General features: G+C 40.7%; 1 long non-coding RNA gene across 1 annotated transcript in view; it reads right to left on the bottom strand.

Moving 5' to 3' along the window:
• The window catches only part of LOC142491069 (uncharacterized), a 47,631-nt gene extending 26,370 nt beyond the window's left edge, over positions 1 to 21,261 (bottom strand). The window contains exons 1-2 of the long non-coding RNA XR_012800256.1: positions 20,882 to 21,261; positions 19,320 to 19,375 (exon numbers count right to left, since the gene is read on the bottom strand). This is a non-coding gene — a long non-coding RNA (uncharacterized LOC142491069). The remainder of the gene's footprint in view (positions 1 to 19,319; positions 19,376 to 20,881) is intronic.
• Between the last annotated feature and the right edge of the window lie 412 nt (positions 21,262 to 21,673).

Here is a 21,673-nt window from a genome sequence, read left to right as displayed (position 1 = left end):
ATGAAATGAATGAATTGTAATGTGTACAGTACTGTGCTACTGTGCTTTTGATTGGCTAGCGTACCATGTGACAGTCTTTGGATGACGTCACTTCCGTTCCCCCCAAAGCCTCTGTCACATGGTCTACTAGAGCCAATCAGAGTTGTGATGTAGTTCCCACGTTCTGATTGGCTACTGTACCATGTGAGGGTGGCCATCTTTCTTTTGATGACGTAGTCTTAAAGGCAATTGAAGCACAGCAATTCTGATTGGCTGGCGTCATTGCCTTTAAATGACGTCATCATTTGTTTATTAATTTTTTTTAATCCCATGGTTTTCACGGCCCATACAGGGCCGTGGGAACCATATGACGAAAATGTGACGTCATAGGCCTATAAAAGCCTATGTCGTCTCATTTTAGAGCCAGACGGCATGGAGGGAGAACCTCCCCTCTAAGAAGAAGTCTGGGGCGTGGCAGCATTAGACCCCAGAAGACCCGGAGAAGGTAAAGAAGCCCCAAGACTGACGCAATGGAGTACAAGTCCAGTAGAAGAAAGAAGACAAAGACATGGTTTTTTTATTTTATATTTTTTTATTTTATGGATTCCTGTTTCCTGTGCGTGGATTGGTTCGAGAGCATGCTGTTCCGAGTCGGTGAGTGGGTCATCTAATGGTAAGTAAACAAGAGAAATGTACTGTATTTTATTTAGCTTGTACAGGTTTTGAATTTTTTTTTTAATGTGATTGATTTTTTTTTTATGTCCATTTATTGCCCCTGTATATATGTATGTCCCCATGGATATACATAATACAGAGCTAATAAAAGCTTGTATTGCTCATGTTTGCTTGCTTTTTGTTGATGCATTTGTAACTGTATTTTGCAGCTTGGTGTGCAAATGTGTTTGCAATAGTTTATTTCAGGGTTAATAGTGGCTTTATGTTGGTTAGATTTTGTTCATTGATGGTCATTTATTTCTGTTTACTTGTTTTGTTTCTAGGATTTGAATAGTGAATTGTGTAATTGATTTGGATTGTACAGTATTGTAATTGATTTGTGAATTGATTGATTGGTATTTTATTTATTTTATTTTATTTAGAGCATTGCTTGGCATTCTGTAGTGTACAGTACATGATGCACAGATTATTTGCATCATGTACTGTAGACATGGTAAAATTACATTTTAGGATAGCCATTTGTTAGATATTGATTTGCCAACTGTACTGTACTGTAGGTGCTGTGTTCTTGGGAGATGAGATTTATTTTAATTTGCATTGCGGTGTGTTTTTTTGGAGATGTTACTGTATGTGTCAGAATGTATTTGCTATGTATTTTGGCAACGGAGGACAGGTGGGCTTTGCTGGTGGAGGGGATTCATACTGTATTGCAGTGGTAAGTACAGTAGAACTGTATTTATTTTATTATGCTACTGTAGTTAATGTATTTAATAATGGGCCAAATAATCTATTATCCATATCTGGATAATAGTTATTTGGCCCATTAATGTAATGTATGTGTGTTTGGTGGTGTGGGGGGTGGAGGGGGGTGATTTATTTAAATGTACTGTACTGTGTATGCCATGTTTTAGTTTTTTTACACACAGGGTTGGCACCGGTGTCTTAACCCCTTCATTGCCATGCAATGCCCGCTATGGTAATGAAGCTGCTTACATTTTTAATTTTTATTTATTGTGTGCGTGAGCAGGGGGTCCCCTGAAATGAGCTAAAGTTTATTTCAGCCTCGGGGACCCCCTACTTCCTGAGATACAGGCCCCGTTATGGGGTGCCCGTATCCCTCTAGTCCCGCGGTCACGTGACCCACAATTGTAACATGGCGGGGATACCGGCACCCCATAACTGGGCTTGTAACTCGGGAAGAAGGGGGTCCCCGGTCCTGAAATAAACTTTGTTCAGCTCAGAAGACCCCCTGCTCACTCACACTATGAATAAAATTAAAATGTTAGCAGCTTCATTACCTTAGCAGCTACCCGCTAAGGTATTATTTTTTATGGGGGGGGGGGGGATGTTTGATACTAGTGTGGGGGAGCAGGGGGTCTTCCGAGCTAAACAAAGTTGATTTCAGCCTTGGGGACCCCCTACTTCCCGGGATACAGGCCCTGTTAGGGTGTGCCGGTATCCCCCTGCATTGTTTAGATTCGATCCCACAGGATTTTAACATGGCGGGTGTACCGGCACCCCATAACGGGGCCTGTAACTCGGGAAGTAGGGGGTCCCCAGACCTGAACTCAATGTGGTTCAGCTCCGGAGACCCCCTGCTACAAAACTGTAATTTTAGAATTTTAATAAAACCCCCGCGATCGCCTGTGAGAGGCGCGCAGTTAGACTGACTGATTCAGACCTATTACACAAAGGCAGACGCCGGTAGCATTCACACAGCAGGGGTCCCTGCTTTGTGCATCTAATGCGCCGCAGTCATTTCTTTAAAAATATTGTGCCAAAACCGGGGAGAATTAAGGGATTATATCGACTTCCAATTCGAGATCCGTTCGAATAACGGCCGCCCCATCAGTACATCCATCAAGTTCAAGCTATGCTAAATTTAGACAACAGATACTTTATCCTATATCTATGCTTACTTATTGATCCAGAGGAAGGCAAACAAAAAACCCCAGTGTCAAATCATCCAATGATATCTCATAAGTGGAAAAATAAATTCCTTCCTGACAAGAATTGGCAATTGGATTAATTCCTGGATCAATATCCTTCCCATGTATAGTTTTTTGGTTTATCCCTGTATACCTTTCCTTTCTAAAAAGATGTCCAACCTTTTTTTGAACAAATCTATGGTATCTGCCATAACAGTCTCCATGGGTAATGAATTCCACATTTTAACTGCCCTTACTGTAAAGAAGCCTTTCCTTTGTTGCTGGTGAAATCACAATTCCGCCAACCTCAAGGGATTGCCCGAGTCCTTTGTACTGCACGTGGGATGAATAGTTATTTTGAAAGCTCCTTGTATTGTCCCCGAATATATTTGTATATAGTTATCATATCCCCTCTCAGATGCCTCTTTTCTTAAGTAAATACATCTAATTTAGCTAGCCTCTTCTCATAAGTTAGATTGTCCATCCCCTTTATTAATTTGGTGACTCTTCTCTGCACTTTCTCTAGTTCCAGAATGTATTTTCTTAGGATTGGTGCCCTAAATTGTACTCCATATTCAAGGTGTGGTCTTACTAATGCTTTGTAAAGGGCATCATTATGTTTACTTCCATCCATTGCCCGTTTAATGCAAGAGAAGATCTTATTTGCCTTGGCAGCTACTGCATGACTTTGGGCACTATTGCTAAGCCTGCTGTCTACAAGCATTCCTAAATACTTCTCCGTCAAGGATTCCCCCAATTTATCCCCATTTCATTTGTAAGTCGCCTGTTTATCCTTGCATCCCAAATGCATAACCTTACATTTATCTGTATTAAACCTCATCTGCCATGTACCTGCCTACGTTTCCAGTCTCTCCAAGTCCTTCTGAAGAGAAATTACATCCTGCTCTGATTCTACTACCTTACTCAATTTAGTATCATCAGCAAAGATGGAGACTTTGCTCTCGATGCCAACCTCAAGGTCATTAATAAACAAATTAAAAAGCAGGGGTCCCAGTATCGATCCCTGAGGTACTCCACTCATTACTTTAGCCTAACCTGAAAATGTTCCATTTATGACAACCCTCTGTTGTCTATCCTTCAACCAGTTTTCAATTCCTGTGCATGTATTATTACTGAGTCCAATTTGCTTTATTTTGTACACCATCTCTTGTGTGGAACCGTGTCAAAAGCCTTTGCAAAATCTAAGTAGACCACATCAACTGCATAACCCCTGTCTAAATTCCTACTTACCTCCTCAAAGAAACAAATAAGGTTATTTTGGCATGATCTAGCCTTCATAAATCCATGCTGACTATTACTAATAATTTTGTTTTCCATTACAGTAGGTACTCCTGAATATTATCCTGTATTAAACCTTCAAGTAGTTTCCCCACTACTAAAGTCAGACTTGCAGGTCTGTAATTTCCCATTTGTGATCTAGCTCCCTTTTAAATATAGGCACCACATCTGCTTTACGCCAATCTTGTGGTACTGAGTATGTGGAAATGGAGTCCTTGAATATTAAATGTAATGGTTTGCCTATTACTGAGCTTAACTCCTTGAGATCCTGGTGATTTGTTGTCTACTGTTGTCTACTGCAAGATGTCAAAAGTAGGAGTATACATGTACCTGTTACTTTACATGTATAGTTTCTAAAATAGGCCCCATAGTGAGAGAACCTGACATGCCCAAGGTGACCTGGCACTGATATTAAACCAAATAAAAATAAATCCACAATTTAAAGGCACTATTTTAAGCTACTAATTATTACTTATTTTGTTATGAAGTTCCTATTTCAATAAGACTGTGCAGTACCTTAAGTTAAAGCTATTTCTTATAGTATCAACATAGAAGTTTATTAGTGTTTGAACGGTGTTTGGAAGGTTCTTTAGAAAATTGCAATCTTTTCTATAAAGGATCACATCATATAAGGTACTGCTAGCTGAAAAGATATATAACTTTTCACCAGGACTGATACAGTTATAGGAACTCAGAATTAAAAAAATTAAGGTACCATATTATTTATTCAGGTAAAATTGTACTATAAAATGACTGAATGCTTATAAAACTTATTATTATTATCTTGAAGGGGTATCAGAATTTTTTTTTAAAGTGTACACTGCAATGTAGAAAAGAATGCTAATGAAAGTAATGAACCATAAATAGCAGTGAGGTAAATCAAGTCATTCCGCATACCTAGAGTGCAACGAGAACTAATATTGTTGATTGAGTAATGATCACCTCACAAGCAATGTTATCTGCACACACTTCAAATTGTGATTTACTATACCTCCAAGACTAATGGGCTAGCTAAGGTAATAGCAATTTCAATGCCTTTTGATCCATGTAGCTGTTTACGCTGATTCAATGCAACACGATTAATGCGCATGATATTAATGTTGACTCAATTATTCCACCACCCGAGATGTGTGCCATTTGTTTTGCAAAAAAAATAAATATATATATATATATATATATATATATATATATATATATATATATATATATATAAATAAGAAACAGAATTCCTTACCAGGCATATCAGGAGATCCAAGACCACACAGCAAGAAAGGAGACACCACTCAGAGTAAAGTCCAAAAAAAGTGTATTAAATACAGGCACAGTCAACCAACATTTCGGTCCTTAAAACTGGACATTTCTCAAGGGAGTGCTCATACCCTAAGTGACAAAACCCACCATTAAATACCCACACCCACATTATACACCAAAATACACCTAATAGCCTGCCCCACCTTTGCAGCACAGCTGAATACAACTCCATCTCAATGAAAGATGACGTAATCACTGCGCCCTGTTTCCCGCCGCTCCCGACAGGCAAAGAGCGTCTCCTGTAGTCAGGGAAACCACCTATAAAGATAGAAGTACATTGTGCATGCGTACACTGGCGACACACTTTATTCGAGCTTGGCTAGTCCCACGAATTCGGGTATACCCGGGTGTATTGAGGTTTGTGACTGTTTTCTGCCCGAGTGCATTGAGTTATTTTCCAAGCAGGGATTGAAGCATTTTATTCCCGCTGGCTGCAATACTGCACAGTATATATATATATACTGCATTACAATTCATGAATTTATGCCATCTGGTAGACACGCGAAGCATTGCAGCCTATTAAATCCTAATCATTATCATTTAACAGATCAGCCGCCCATCAGCCAGGCATGAACCCAGGCTGGGAAGGCAAAGGCAACGGGGCTTGTCAGAGGTGAGGAGTGGCGCATTCCAGGTATCTGCCAGGTACATACTGGGTATTTGCTCGAATAAAGTGTGTCGGTGCAGTAGCGCCAAATGCAGAGACACGGAGCGTCTTCTGTAGTCAGGGAAACCACTCGAATAAATAGAGAACCATTGCGCATGCATAGCGCTGTCAGTTTAGCAGCACTGCAGCCTGATAAACTGGCATGGTACCGAGTGACCCCCAATAGCTCTGCTCAGTCAGGAGACAGCATAGGAAGATCACAGGCAACCAGAGATAAGCTGCAATTCTAAAAAATCACCAAAAATTTGCAAAACACCAAAAGAACCACTTTAAAGTGAAACCACAAGGGGATACATGGAGTGTATGGAAAGGAGGACAATTAGTGTATGGAAAGAAAGGAAGGGAAAGAGAAGGAAGGTAAAGAGCAACATACAGGGGTAAACAAACAAAGGAAAACACAGCAGGAGAACAAGGAAGGAAAGGTAGGGAATAAGAAAGAAAATACAGACGAGGAAAAAAAATATAATAAACAATAATACACAGTAAAGACCAATGCATACAGTCAGAACAATGAAACATCAAATGCAGAGATTATCAGGAAGAAATTAGAGCAGGGAAGAGGGCAGAGGACTGAGCAAAAATGCACGATTGAAATAAAGTTTAAATGAAGCATCCCAGTCTAAAGTCCTCATTTAAGCCATATGGTGACATGGTCCTAAGGTCATAGATGGCTTTGGCCTCCAATTATAGCAACAGTCTGTTACGATCCCCACCACGGGTAGATATATTAGCTTGCAGGATCGGCATACATTTAAGTGACGAAAGAGAATGTCGATGTTGTTTAAAATGTCTCGCCACCGGAAGAAGTTTGAGATCATCTTAAGTGTTTTGGTCCAATAGTGCCTTTCGGATGGTTGACCTGTGAACGGCCATGCGTTCCTTAAACATACGGCTCGTTTTGCCTATATAATAAAGCCCACAAGGACATTTAATAAAATAGACAACAAATTGCGACTTACAAGTAATAGCAGTTTTAATGCCAATAGGTTTCCCACTGTGGGGATGCGCAAAGAATTGGCCAATTTATGTAAGGACATAAAGTGGATTTAGTGAGCAAACATCATGGAGCACACAGATGCAATGGGGACTTACAGGAAAGCCCCAAATAAAGGCAATTTGAATAGAGCACAGTCGGTGTCCGTTGTGGGAGGTAAAAAACCTGTGAGTGATGAAGCTGTTGCAGGGGGGTCAGGCTGCGCGGGCGATTCCTCCACTGCTAAACATCACAGGACTTCCGGGTTGGATACTCTCACTCAGTCTTCCGCTACACGTGACAGCATCACACTGCGGACACAACGGGCTTCTAATGGCACAGGAAACAAGGACTCAACGCAATGGCACTTCTGCGTTTCGCTGGCAGCTTCGTCAGGAGTCTTTGATGTCTGTCATGGGTTGGCTGCAACATATGCAGAGGCACAACCAATCGGGAATCGGCTGCTTACATCATTTCTCATCAATGGTGATGTGTGTTGCTCGAAATTAGACCATCTTCATCTTCATAAGAGGTGGGTCTAATGTCCATTATATTCACAATACATACAATAATAACTTTAATGCACAAATATAAGAAAAATCCCTATCAATTAAAAGCTACAATACATAACATAAAAATTAGTCCTAAAAAGCAAAGGAAATTTGGATTAGAAAACATCACCAAAAAACATAAAGCAGCTACTGCAGGGAAGGGGGGGAAAGGGAGAGGAGAGAAAATGTGAGACAAGAATATGAGATAAAAATTAAAATTTAAACAGGGCTCGTGCGAGACCAATGCAACAAAAAATTGTTGTTTAAAAAATGATTGTCAAATAGTCTAATCAAAACAATATAAAAATGGGCCTGATGGAAATAAAAAATCAATAAAAATCAATAATTTGACGGTGCTCTATTCATATTGCCTTTATTTGGGGCTTTCCTGTAAGTCCCCATTGCATCTGTGTGCTCCATGATGTTTGCTCACTAAGGGCCTCATGCACTAAGTTTCGATAAGGCTAATTTCGGCATTTTCACGCAACATTTGCATTTGCGATTCAGTAAACGCCGAAAAGTGCTCAAAATCGGCTTTTTTTCTTGTCATTAAAATGTTTTCGCCATGTGGCTGCCGATAAGCCACTTTTCGCCACTTTTCGCCACTTTTTTTATTTGGCTGTATTCAAGTAGTCCCGATAAGCTTATCGTTGTTGATCGGCACTCAAAAATGGAGATTTCATCGGGAATTTGTCCCGCCAACTAAAGTTGGCAAGTTGGAGATGAGAATGATCGGCAAGGTTGGCGGGGCGGCACTTAGAAAAAAAAAACATCTCTACATCAATGTAGTCAATGGAGCGGGGACTTATAACTGTGTAGGAATGTTTACGTTATATTGGTCATAATTAAAATGTGCTTGGCATTACAGTGTCCATGTCATTCACTTCATTGTGTCCTCGCTTACGTTTAGTATTGGCACAACATTTTACTTGTGTATGTGATCATGTGTTGCGTGCAACATTATTCTTCATGTTAGAATGTGTCAATGGAGAATCCAATAGGAAACTCTTAAAGGAACAGTTCCCATCATATGCAACATTTTTATTAAGTGGAGATCAAAATATTATATGTTATGACAGATTTCACACATCTAACACATTCAGCGTACTGTCATGTCACGCAATACACAATGCTTTGATTTTGTGCCGCATTAACACTTGGACATGTATCTGTTTATTTTCATGTTTACCTGTACTATAACATTGCATGTTTACATAGTACACGATGCATTACAATCACTTTTCCGAAAGGTATCCACACATCTACAGAAGTTACTCATCTTTAACACTATTTTAACATAATCAATAGGAAGTATCCTAATGGGATTACAATATGGATATTCCCAGTACTATTACTTCATGTGAATAGGTGACAATAACATGGCCAATTAGACATGTTGCAACATAGTTTGTCATGGTTGTATCCTAATGAGATGACTGTGTCTAGCGTTCTGAAGTGCAACATGAATTACACATTCCAAAAATGATTGTTAACTAAACGGTTGACAATGCGTAACATTACATCATTCTCAAATATCATTATTGGTTGCTGAACATACACAAAAAATCCTTTTCTTTTGTACTTGATATCAGTTTTCATTCAACTACATGGATATGTTAATGTAACACCTTGCACTTCATCAACTCACCTAACATCATCACATAGGTATTTAAAGGAGGGCAATTACCTGCGCATTCACAGCTACAGACCACAAAATGATGCGATTGCTTATGAGATGGAGGAAGATTATATTGGACGAGAGCATAGCTGAGGATCAGGATGTCACAGGCCAAGGAAGGGACAGGGACGCGGAGAGGAGAGGGAGAGGGCAAGGGAGAGGGCAAGGGAGAGGGCAAGGGCTACGAGATGAGAGGAGAAGAGAGAGGAGACAAGTAGTGCCTCGTCCTCATGTCTACAGGGAGAGAACCATCTTAGATGGGATGAGTGAGGAGGAGATAGTAAGTCGCTATCGTTTGAGTTCAGCAACAATATTATCTCTTTATGAAGAGATACGTGGAGATTTAGATTTTATAACAGCCAGAGGTCGTGCAGTCCCTGGGCTTGTTAAAATGTTGTGCTCATTACATTATCTTGCTTCTGCATCATTCCAGACAACTGTGGGCATAGTGGGCGGGGTCTCGCAATCTACATTCTCGCGTGCCTTTACCCAGTTTCTATGTGCACTCAATAGACGCGCTCGGAATTATATTCATTTTCCTACTGAGCAGACAGAGTGGCTGGAAGTGAGGACTGGCTTTTATAACATAGCCGGGATCCCATGTGTGATGGGTGCAATCGATTGCACCCATGTTGCCTTGATCCCGCCTAGTCAGAGTGAGCATGCTTACCGCAACCTTAAGCACTACCATTCCCTGAATGTACAGGGGGTATGCGATGCCACAATGAAGATTATGCATGTTGTAGCCAAATTCCCTGGTTCCAGTCACGATTCCTCTATCCTGAGGAACTCATCAGTCTTCCATGCTTTAGAAGAAGGCTATTTTGGACCTGGTTGGCTGCTGGGTGAGTACATATTAGGATGTGTTAACAAAGAACTTTGTTTTTATGATCTCATATGTAATGTACGAATGTCATGTCAATTTTTTTTTTATTGTTGCATGATGGATTATAGGTGACTTAGGATACGGAATTAGGCCGTGGCTGTTGACCCCGGTAGGAAACCCTCAATGTGATGCGGAGGAGAGGTATAATGTGGCACATATTTCGACACGATCCGTCATAGAGAGGACATTTGGCCTGCTCAAAACACGATTTAGGTGCTTAGATCGAACAGGTGGGGCACTTCAATATAAGCCTGCTAAAGTGTCAGATATTATCATTGCATGTTGCATTTTACACAATCTGGCACTCAGCAATAATGTCGAACCCGACATTAGTCAGGTCTTGGAGGAGGAGCATCCCGTAACTTTACCAGCTGACACTGAGCAAACAGACAGTGGTGTTGAGTCACGAAGGAATGTCATCAACACATATTTTTCATGTAAGCAACAAACTAGATCTTCATAGTACTACATAGATGGATTCGTTCCTTGTTATTACAAATAAATGTTTCCAAATAACCTTCTCTTAGGAAACAGATGAATATGGCTATACCACCTTTATGTTCTCTGCTGTGTGGAAAATTAAATGTGGCACCGGTATGTCATTCAGCAACAGGTTGGATTATACTTATTTACAGTGAAATGTGTTGTGTGTCCGTGTATAAGAAAGATGTCGTACATGCAAATTGTCTGTTCATGTTGTTATTGTTCATGCATACACAATAATTATAATATGTCGAGATTCAATAGCTAATGCAATATTGACACATAATTTTTTTAGTTGGTAGTGTGACATGTGTGTCACAATGATGTGCACTCTATTGAGTCTTGACATTTATATTATTCATATGTTATATTTGCTTACATATCACATATCACATAGTGAATGTTAATCTGCGCATAAAACAGTGAAAGCTTTCTTATATATTTTGTAAAATACTTGTTCGCTAGTAGTCTCAATTATCTAATACAACGATTTCCCTTCTGACATCAGACATTGTTCCGATGTATTTTTCATCGACATCTGTGAAATACACCAAACACAAGTATTTAAAACAATCTGCATTTATATAAGTTGCAACATTACAACGCTTCACACATCTCTATATGATACAGGTTATTATCTCCTAAGTAACGTATATTATTAAACTGCAAGTATTGAACTACAGATACATATGTATCTTATTTCAAACGTAACGTTGCTGGCATATATTTTTTTTTTTTATCGGTGCCTGTATACATAATAATGTGTGCGCACAATGTCTGTGGCGTGCGCACATCACGAATGTGTGGACAAAGTATTAGCGCATGCGCAAAACGATGTGAACGCTGTGCGTTCAATAAATGTCCCTACATCGTTCTGCTAGAAGTACGCATATCATTGCTGAAATTTATGGAAATTATGGGAATAAATTTTAATTATAAACATGTACATATGTAACCTTTGTCAACAGACGTGTGTAAACTGCTAAAACGAGCGATCAGCCAATGAGCGCACTAAATACGGGTGACGTCATGTTAAGGCACCGTGAACTGTACACAAACACACCTCACATTGCATTAACATTGGCTTACAGCGATGTGCACGCACCGCCACAGAGACGCGCGCACATGACACACTGCACAGAGCGTTACAATAAGCTACAACAACAGCCAATATATAATCACGCGCGCACGTGTGTTGGGGGTGCGTCTTGCATCGGTAACCTTTTTAAGGACGCCTTGAAACATGAACACGTTCCCATGTCATATGTGGGCATCATGTTGTTTGTACCTGTTGAATGCTAAACAAAGAGGTATGTGTGTGTATTACAGTTAGTGCAACAAGTTTAAATGATATTTTTTTTTTTTAAATGATGTCGGATTTCTGTGTGCCTCAACAATATGTACTAATTGTTCGTCATTTAGTATTGTGTCATATGAACTAAATAATTTTTTAACGCTACATGTTAGGCTGTTAGCTATGTTAATCTTTATACAATCATTATCATTTGAGCAATGTACACATATATTATTTGACAATACCACTAACGACATTTATATTTACCATTCTTGTAGAAGTTACAACTGATGTTGCTGCATCAGTTCGCTCCAGGAATACACAACAGACTCATCCATGCTTGATGCAACTTTTGAATCCTGAATCACACACATCTCCATGATGTCGTCATCGGGCTCATCATTGGGTTCTTCATACAAGAGGTCTTGAGGTACGTTCACTTGTTGGTTGTTTACACCGGCAAAACCGTCTTCACCATATAAGTATTCATACATATCATAGTCGTTCTCTCCATTTTGGATCTGGTGTTGTTGAATGGGTGGTGCAGGTATAGCAGCAGGCGCAGCAGGCTGTGCGTCTTCAATGTTACTGGTATTAGGTAAATACATGATATTTAGCAGAAGATATGTTCCATGTTCCATGGTAAGTTTAAATGCTGGTGCAACCTGCCAGAATCCGTATCGTTCAGCTGTACCATCAGGGACACGCTCAAAACATTTACTAGAGGATAACGTGTAACGTATGAAGTTTTAAAATTTCGTTGCTTGCCTGTTTCTTTGAAGTATGGATATTTGTTTTGTATCAATTCATAGATTTCCCCCACTGTTGCCTTCTTTGAGACCGTTTTTTCGATGGCCTCAGAGATTAAATATTTAAATGATTTTCCAGGTTTGGTGTTAGATGTAGAAGCTTCTGCCATTGCTTCTCCCTTAGTGTTTTTTGTGTGTAACTGTGAAGCAGGCGGATGTGTGGTGTTTTTACTGTATGAACACATGAATGTTATCTTCGTGGTCTCTTTCAAGGTTATAAGACAAAGTAACTGCTATACGTCTAAGTTTTCTCCCACAAGCAAATTGTTAAAATAATTGGCTGAAAGTCTTTATCTAAACTAAAATTTTCTCAGGAATCGAAACTTAAATTTGCCATTATGCATTTAAAAATAGAAAAACAAGTTTAGTCATTTTTTGTACAAACTAATTTGTGAGTAATATAAACCTTGGGTATGATGATTAGTTTACAAAGAATACTGTTGTTAAATTAAGCATAAAGATGTGTCTATTAGCCAGTTATATTTTGTACTCTCTGTTATTTTGAATGTTTTGTCTAATCTATGTGTATTTGCTCTCTCTCACTTTTTTCTTGTGATTATATATATATATATATATATATATATATATATATATATATATATATATATATATATATATATATGTATATGTGTGTGTGTATATATAGTGTAACATTAAATAATGTTTTCTGTGTTTCTAGGCCTTGTTGTAATCACATTGACCTTTTAATACAGGTGAGTGAATTAGGGCCTCACCCAGAGTGATACTATAATAGTAGCTATAGTCCTTACATTGATATAACATTAACAGAAGGCCTGTTTGCACAAAACATTGCCAAAGTATATCTCTGTGTGTATATATATGTGTATGTGTGTGTGTGTGTGTGTGTGTGTGTGTATATATATATATATATATATATATATATATATATATATATATATATATATATATATATATATATATCTTTATATACACACACTGTGTGTGTCTATATATATATATATGTATATATATATTTATATATATATATTTTAATATATATATCTTTATATACACACACTGTGTGTGTCTGTACATATATAGATACATATACAGAGACACTGCTGATAAAATGATATTTAATCCTAAAATAATTTAACATCAACAAAAAAAAACCTGGTAAGATGCCATCATTATTAACTTTGCTATATAAATAAGGTCAGTGATGTCTTAGATAGAAGACACAAAGAAAATTGAAATTGAAAAGCATTTTTTTAGGTGTAACTATATAAATTTAAATATCAATCACATTACCCATGAAATGAGTATGTACCAAAAAATATAGGCCAATGCCATCTAATTTCTAACAATAGGTAATGTTCTGTAATCATGACAAGTGTGCAATAATGTAATTCCATTATTAAACTGATGAATAGTACATTATTCAATGTTTGGCAATATGCCTTACTTAATTTAAGGAGCCTTAATTAAAATTATTGTGTACAATTACAGATTTGAATATTATGAAGCATATGCAAATGATCATACATACACTATGCATGATTTAGTCTGCAGTAAACACCATTACAAAAAAAAATTGCATAATGTTTTTTTTTAATTTTTCTGTAGATTCTGAGACCGAGTAACTGGCCTGCTTGTTGGCTGCTGTGTTTTCTTTCTCCCTCTGCCAATTACTCTGCCCTTACCAATAACACTTGTAGTAGCCTGTTGCACTTCAATGCCTGTAAGTGTGGCATGTGTCACTTCAGGGCCACTGTGTGTGGCCTGTGTCACTTCTGGGGCAATGGGTGTGAGTTGTTGAAGTTGTGTGGCTTGTGGCACTTCTGGGGCAATGTGTGTGGGTTGTTGAAGTTTTGTGGCCTGTGTCACTTCTGGAGCAATGGGTGTGGGTTGTTGAAGTTGTGTGGCTTGTGGCACTTCTGGGGCAATGGGTGTGGGTTGTGGAAGTTGTGTGGCCTGTGTCACTTCTGGGGCAATGGGTGTGGGTTGTGGAAGTTGTGTGGCTTGTGGCACTTCTGGGGCAATGGTTGTGGGTTCTGGAAGTTGTGTGGCCTGTGTCACTTCTGGGGCAATGGGTGTGGGTTGTGGAAGTTGTGTGGCTTGTGGTACTTCTGGGGCAATGGGTGTGGGTTGTGGAAGATGTGAAGCACTTGAGAAACATTGTATGATTGATGGTGTCCCAATTTCCAATTTTGGTTTCTTACTCTTTTTCCAGTAGCTGGTTAATAGCATTTGTTGGCCTAACTTTCTTTTCTGTGTCTCATTTGTAGGTTTTTTCTCTATTTGTTGATCAGATGTAAGCGGTTGAAGGTTGTCATGGATACGGAGTGAAGTAGCAGCTACTGTACCGTTATCATCATGAACTGGGGAATGAAGAACTGATGACTGTGGCGAGAAAGTTGTACCATGAAACGATCCATCCTGTGATGGGTAAAAGTGGAATTGTTCTCTTGCTGTACTGCGCAACATATTGGCTTGACTTACATTGAGAACTAATGCTTCTAATGTCTGTTTAAATTTTTGATTTCTTTTGGAACTTGTAGGATGATTTTTGTAATTTGTGTCATTTCTGATATTGATCTTTCCTGCATCCTTTCATTCAGTGTCAACATCCTTTCATTCTGTGACATCATTATTTCATTTTGTGTAATCCTCCTTTCATGCATTGTCATCAATTCAGAATGGCGACGATTGTCTTCACACTAGATTCTTTCTTCTGAAGCTGCAATAGCTGCGTACGTGTCACGAGCAGGAGGACGTGGTTGCGGTGTTAATGCAGGAGTGTGCACATCTTCATGTTCACTTGTTTGAATGTGTGCTTGGCCGCCAACATCTTTTTATAAAATAAAATAAACACATGATGAACTGGCATGCATCTTTCAATTAATTATCTTTTTTTTTCTTTTGGAACCATAGTGTCACACATATCAGACCATTTTTTGTTGTTTGTGTGTTATTAAAAAATGATTATTTAATTAACAAATATGTGTCGACTCAGTGTGAAAGAAGAATTAATGAAAGGATGTTGTAACATTCACAATAATAGCAGAATACTAACAAAACACACAATACATGTGGAGAGTCTACATTACATGTTCTGTGACAATACATGATATAAAGTTAATTTAAAAAGTATGTATTTAGCATGTCTATTGTATTACCAAACATTTACACAATATATGGCCTTCACATCATACACTCACCTTCCATTCTTGATGATGACATTGCTGGTGAGCTTGATGATCCAGGTGATGAGACAGTTTCCTTGCCAGGTGACACAACAGCAACTATACACAATATTAAATTAAGATGTTCACTGTATTTTGATCAGAATATACATGCATTTTCTTTTGTGAACTTAGTTATGTCTAAAATTATGCTTCAAGGAACAACATAACAATTATATTGGTATTGCAATCTGTATAGAATGAATCTTTACATAAATGGATAATTGAACATAGTCAGCACATTTATTTGAAACAGCAGACATTGTTCATGCAGGAATGCTCTTTTTTTACAAAAATTTAGGTTGAATAAAAACATAAGTTGTGTACTAATATACATCCAAATTAGTAGATCACTAGCAGGAAAGCAAAGTTGACTCGCCTTTGCATTCATTTACTAATTGTGGTAATGTTAATGAATGTGTTAACAGATGTGGCATAACATTTGAAGATAAGCTTGCGTAGCGCTCTATGTGGCTGACACTCAGCAACACATGCAGTGTGTCGCTCACAGATGGTACTGGTGTCATAATGTTGGCGTCTCACAAACGTTAGAAGAATCTAGGAGTGAAAGAATGACTAACGTACGTTTACATATATAGTTCAGCTGTGGGTGAAAGTATTCTTGTAATTAGCATTTAAAATTAATGTGATGTACTTGTGTTAACATGGTCAGCTTCTAGCAACTGTTGTCCCTCCCACAAGACGTGACCACACCATGAGCTATGATTAACTTGTACCACCTGTAAGCACTCCCACTGCACTTGACCATACCATGACCGTGTGATCTTACTCTGTGTCTGCCAACCCCACCCTCCCGTATGAACCTATATTGTGTGATTACATGTTAATTTCTGCAGTTTACTTAAAACGTAACATAAGTCAAATACACATATAAAATGAGGTACTAATTAACCCAATTTACAAGCATATGGTACATGTTCCTATTTATGGTCAAAGGTCGAAGCAATATATTTGTATAAAGCAATTACAGTGTTTCTGTGTAATTTTTTTGTGCTTGCATTTGAATGCACAATATTTCATGCAAGACATGTTCAGACACTCATGGTCTATATTTTGGTGTAACATGGATTGTCACTACTATATTGCAAAATCTATAAATGTAATCAATATATGTCTATATGGTAAGACACGTACGTGAAATAGTGAATGATGCTTTTGTATGCACAAACACAGTATTTCGAAGTTATACATAACTGTGGCAAACAATGAGTGAGTGTGTGCTTTGTGATTATGCATGTTAACACAATGTTTGTAACATATATTAAATATACTGTATTATTTCATAAATAGGTCAAATATGTTGAATTGTTTGTAAAGAGGAAGGAATGCAGTGTGTGTTATTTGAAAGCAAATTACAAATAATCACTTCATGCAGGTGAAGTTGAATATGTCTACTCATAATGATGTAATCCATGATAGGTGAGACAATACATGTTGACAAACCAAAAAATATACATACATACATACATACATACATACATACATAGAGAGAGAGAGAGAGAGAGAGAGAGAGACAGATATATTTTTGTAGCTATGCTTATATTGTGAAGAAACTATAAGTTTAAGCGCAAATATAGATAAGACTTGTAACATACTAAACGCGTAGTACAGTAACATTTGTCACCTGCTGGAAATTGAGCCGAATAATTTCCGATATCTCTGTCCCCTGCAAATCCCTCCACGACGACAGGAAGAATTTTTTGACGCAACTGCTCCTCCAATGGTGTTAACATTAGAGCTTGTGCTGGCGGCCCACCTCCAGTGCCAGAAGCATGCATCCGTTGGGCTTGTATTTTCTTCTTTAAGTTTGCCCTGATATCATCGAATCTCTTCCTACAATTCGTCCGGGTCCTGACATGATTCCCACACGCAGACACAGCCACTGTTATTTTGTCCCACTTTTCTTTTTTGGATGCTGATCTTGTACGGCCTTGAAATACATAAAAAAAAATGAAAAAACTACAATTTTAAAAAATAGAGACGTTTGCTAAACTGCTACATGGTCCAAAAAAAAACAAACCTGCTGCTTTACGTATAATATGTGTAGCACATGAGCATTTACGATGACACATATAAATCTAAGCAAGGTTTATAGAATATTGTATGAACGTAGTGGACGTTTTGATCATGATTGTTAGTGAAAAAAATAACGCTTGAAGGATTATGTGTGCAGCAATGAAGTTTTATTGATACATATTATATAATAATATAATTAAGTGAAAAAAATTCACAAGAGATAGGATAACATGTCTTTGTCCAATGAATGCAAAGATAAACTTACCTAGTAAATGCCCATACAGACAATCATAGTGCTCCAAAATCCCATTGACCAGAACTGTGTTTTCCTGTTCATTGAAATGAGGACTATGTGGCCGCTCCACACGTTTCTTCCGACCACGTCCAGCACCAGAGCTTGGCTGCTGCTGACTGGACTCTCCTTCTTCCAATGGAAGAGACTCCAAAAACGGCCCACCACCAGACACCCCAGCAGCACCATCAACAGAGCCACCAGCAGCACTCGCACTCCCAGCAACATCACTCGCACTCGCACTTGCACTCACACTCGCAGCAACATCACTCCCCTGATTCCTCCGTTCACTCTGACGCGTACTCACACGACTACCAGTACCACTCTTCCCACGCCTATCGGCCATACCTCTAGCACTCACAAAGAACAGAAAAGAAAGTTTAAGACAATCGCACTGAACAAATACAAAGTGATAACAAGACAAAGATGTTAACAAAACAACACAGGACAAAGCACTCACAATACACAACAACTCTGTCAGTCAATCAGAAATATGTAAATTGCCCAGCTCTGTGTGTCTCTCTCTATCTCTCTCTCCCAACAACAACACAGAGAATCAATAACAATACACGCTTCCTTTAAATGGGCCGCGCAATCAAAAACATGCTTGCTTCGCCAGATTCAGCAAGAAGTTTAATTTGAGAAGCTAACACCACCTCGCCATGGCCGCCGATACATCTGAGTGTGATCGGCAAAATATCGTCAGAGTGGGAACAACTGTTTTCTGCTTGATTCCGAATGGGTTCAGCTCTTATTGCATACGGCGAGGTAAAAACAGCAAAATAATGCCAAAAAGGAACACTTGGCAAGAGGACTTTTTCGGTACTTACTGCATAGAGCACTAAATCCACTTTATGTCCTTACAATCCATGTAGCCATTCTTTATTGTCTATTCCCTTTGTGCTTATCCCAGTTACAGGTTACAGACCATCTTATCATATAGTGTTGCACTATTATCTGTGTTATGCTTTTTCGTTCTACGTCCACCCTGGTGTACTGTGCTCCCTGACTCCTCGACACAGCAACTAGTAAAGGATCAACAAGGAAGATCCATTGAAGGTTGAGCTGCATTTGAACACTGGTTGTATATTTCCTTCCCATTTTACTTTTTATTGTCATTTCACCATTATCACTGTTTTTTTATTGTACAGTATGTCATTACACTCCACCTGAAACACCCTCAGGAGCGCCTGGTGATTTCCGTACCCTCATTCCCGCAATGTTATAAATTGGAGGGGAGGTGTTCCCTACCTGTCTTCTGAGTTAGGGGGGATTCCGATGTCTCCCATGTGAAGCTTGAGTCAGATCTGAATGAAAGCAGTATAGGTTATTTCGGTGTAGGTATAGGGCAGTTAAGATATATAGGGTAAATAAGATATCCAGAGAGTGAGAGAGAGTGAGACAGAGTGTGAGAGTGAGACAGAGTGTGAGAGTGAGACAATGTGAGAGAGTGAGACAGATTGAGAGAGAGAGTGAGACAGAGAGAGTGTGAGAGAGACTGTGAGAGAGAATGAGACAGAGCGAGAGACAGAGAGAGCGAGAGACAGAGACAGCGAGAGACCGAGAGAGCGAGAGACAGAGAGAGCGAGAGACAGAGAGAGCGAGATACAGAGAGAGTGAGAGACAGCAAGAGACAGCGAGAGCGAGAGACAGAGAGAGCGAGAGACAGAGAGAGCGAGAGACAGAGAGAGCGAGAGACAGAGAGAGCGAGAGACAGACAGAGCGAGAGACAGACAGGGCGAGAGAAAGATAGAGCGAGAGACAGACAGAGCGAGAGAGACAGACAGAGCGAGAGAGACAGACAGAGCGAGAGAGACAGACAGAGCGAGAGAGACAGACAGAGCTTGAGAGACAGGGAGACAGACAGAGTTTGAGAGAGAGGGAGACAGACAGAGCCTGAGAGAGAGAGGGATACAGACAGAGCTTGAGAGAGAGAGGGAGACAAACAGAGCTTTAGAGAGAGGGAGACAGATACTAGGTGGGGGGTGACTGGGTGGGGGGGTGACTGGGTGACTTAGTGGGGGAGGGTGTCTGGGTGACTGGGTGGGGTGTGGGGTGACTGGGTGACTGGGTAGGGGGTGGGGTGACTGGGTGACTGGGTGGGGGGGTGACTGGGTGACTTCATGGGGGGGTGACTGGGTGTGGGTTGGGGTGACAGGGTGACTGGGTAGAGGGTGGGTTGACTGGGTTTCTGGGTGGAGTGACTGGGTGGGGTGACTGGATGACTGGGTGGGGTGACTGGGTGACTGGGTGGGGGGGGTGACTGGGTGCGGGGTGGTGACTGGGTGACTGGGTGGGGGGGGACTGAGTGGGTGGGGTGACTGACTGGGTGGGGGGGTGACTGACTGGGTGGGGGGGTGACTGAATTGAATGACTGGGTGGGGAGTTGGGGGGGTGACTGACTGGGTGGGGGGGTGACTGACTGGGTGTGGGGGGGTGACTGACTGGGTGGGGGGTGACTGACTGGGTGGGGGTGACTGACTGGGTGTGGGGGGTGACTGACTGGGTGGGGGGGGGTGACTGACTGGGTGGGGGGTGACTGATTGGGGGGGGTATACTTCTGGTGTCCTGCACACACACACACACACACACACTCACTTTCTCTCCCAGACACAGACAAACTTTCTCTCCCATACACACACACTCTCTCATATACACAGACACACTCTCTCATATACACACACACACACACTCATATACACATGCATGAGGGGCGTAAAGTGCAGGGGAACTGCAGCAGAGGAGTGGATGGGAAAGGGTGCTGCTGCAAGGAGGCTCTGAGCAGCGGTGGGGGGGTGGGGGGTGATCAGTACCTGGGCACCCTGGGGGTGGTGGTATGTGGGCAGCCAGGAAGGGGGGGTCTCAGAAGGCTGTGGCGGACTATGGCTCCTGGGTGGAATGTTGAGGGAGGGGATCCCTGCAGCCGAGGTCTCTCTTACATTCATGCAGTGGCTGGAGCCGGCTGGCTTCTCTCTCTCCCTGCAGCTGAGGGGGAGAGCTTCCTCTTCCTCTCCAGAAGTCACCGGAGTGAGGTGAGGGGGGGGGGGGATGGCTTCCTCTTCCTGCTGCAGCTTCTCCTCTGTCCCTGGCTATCGGTACAGGAAGGAAGGGGGGAGATTCCACTCCGTGCTGCAGCTTCTCCTCTGTCCCTGGCTGCCAGTACAGGAAGGAGGGGGGAGATTCCTCTCCCTGCTGCAGCTTCTCCTCTGTCCCTGGCTGCCGTTACAGGAAGGAGGGGGGGAGATTCCTCTCCGGGCTGCAGCTTCTTCTCTATCCCTGGCTGCTGGTACAGGAAGGAGGGGGGGGAGATTCCTCTCCCTGCTGCAGCTTCTCCTCTGTCCCTGCGGCTGCCGGTGCAGGAAGGAGGGGGGGGGGGTGGAGATTCCTCTCCGTGCTGCAGCTTCTCTTCTCTCTGCCGGTATAGTGCGGTGGACAGGACTCCAGCACAGGACGGATGGGCTACGAGGGGGAATCCACACACACACTCGCGGCATCCCTGTAGGCCAGCAACGCGGTGCACAGATTGGGAACCACAGAGCTAGAGAGATGTTTTTTTTTTTTTTTTGGTGCAGGGGATTTTTTTTTTGCAGAGCAGGGAAAATCTA

This window comes from Ascaphus truei, chromosome 3 (genome assembly GCF_040206685.1).
Source record: "Ascaphus truei isolate aAscTru1 chromosome 3, aAscTru1.hap1, whole genome shotgun sequence".
Taxonomy (NCBI): Eukaryota; Metazoa; Chordata; class Amphibia; order Anura; family Ascaphidae; genus Ascaphus; species Ascaphus truei.
The sequence above is the reverse complement of the archived record's forward strand: the minus strand, read 5'-3'. Positions and strand labels throughout refer to the sequence as shown.